This window comes from Fukomys damarensis, unplaced genomic scaffold (genome assembly GCF_012274545.1).
Source record: "Fukomys damarensis isolate Sample0158 unplaced genomic scaffold, DMR_v1.0_HiC HiC_scaffold_27, whole genome shotgun sequence".
In the NCBI taxonomy this organism is placed as follows: domain Eukaryota; kingdom Metazoa; phylum Chordata; class Mammalia; order Rodentia; family Bathyergidae; genus Fukomys; species Fukomys damarensis.
In genome coordinates, this window is record NW_022900939.1 from 24,639,203 (window position 1) to 24,639,855 (window position 653).

Sequence of the window (653 nt, forward strand, 5' to 3'; positions counted from 1 at the left end):
CTGCAGCACGTGCCCCGGGCGCCGGTGTGCGCGCGGGCTCTTTGTGCGCCTGGCAGGGTGGCTGGATCTGGCTTTGAAAGTCTCTGCCCACCCCCTCCCCCATCTCCGTCTGCGCCTTCCTACCCGCTTCCCTGTCTGTCACTCGCCGGTGCTTCCAGCTGGGGTGACATGGGACCCAGGGGAGGAGTGGGCCTGCAACTCAGACCTTTCTCCAGGCCTCCCACTCCCATCCCTCAGAGCTACTGCTCTGGGGTGCACACTGCAGCAGTTAAAGGGAATCGGGGTGACCTCTGGGACCCATAGGTCCACCAGAAGCCAGACTGACCCAGTAGCCCTAGGAGGAATACATTCCTCTCTGGTCCGGCCTCCCATCCGCTCTGGCCCCCAAGGGCGCACGGGGGGGTCCCCCTGCGGAAGGGGGGCGGGGAGTTCCTTGGCAGGAAGGGAAATGGAAGGAAAAGCTGGGCTCCACCCGAGCGGGCAGACGGCCTCTGGGACGCCGGGGCAGGAACCCGAGCCCACTGGTGTGTGGGGCCGAGGTGTGTGTGGGTGGAGCTGAGCCCCTAGCTACTCCTGGGGTGCATGGGGGGGTCTCCCCCAAGGGCGAGTAGAGGCGTCCGGGGACGCGAGGGGGGCCGCCCTGAGGGCCGCGC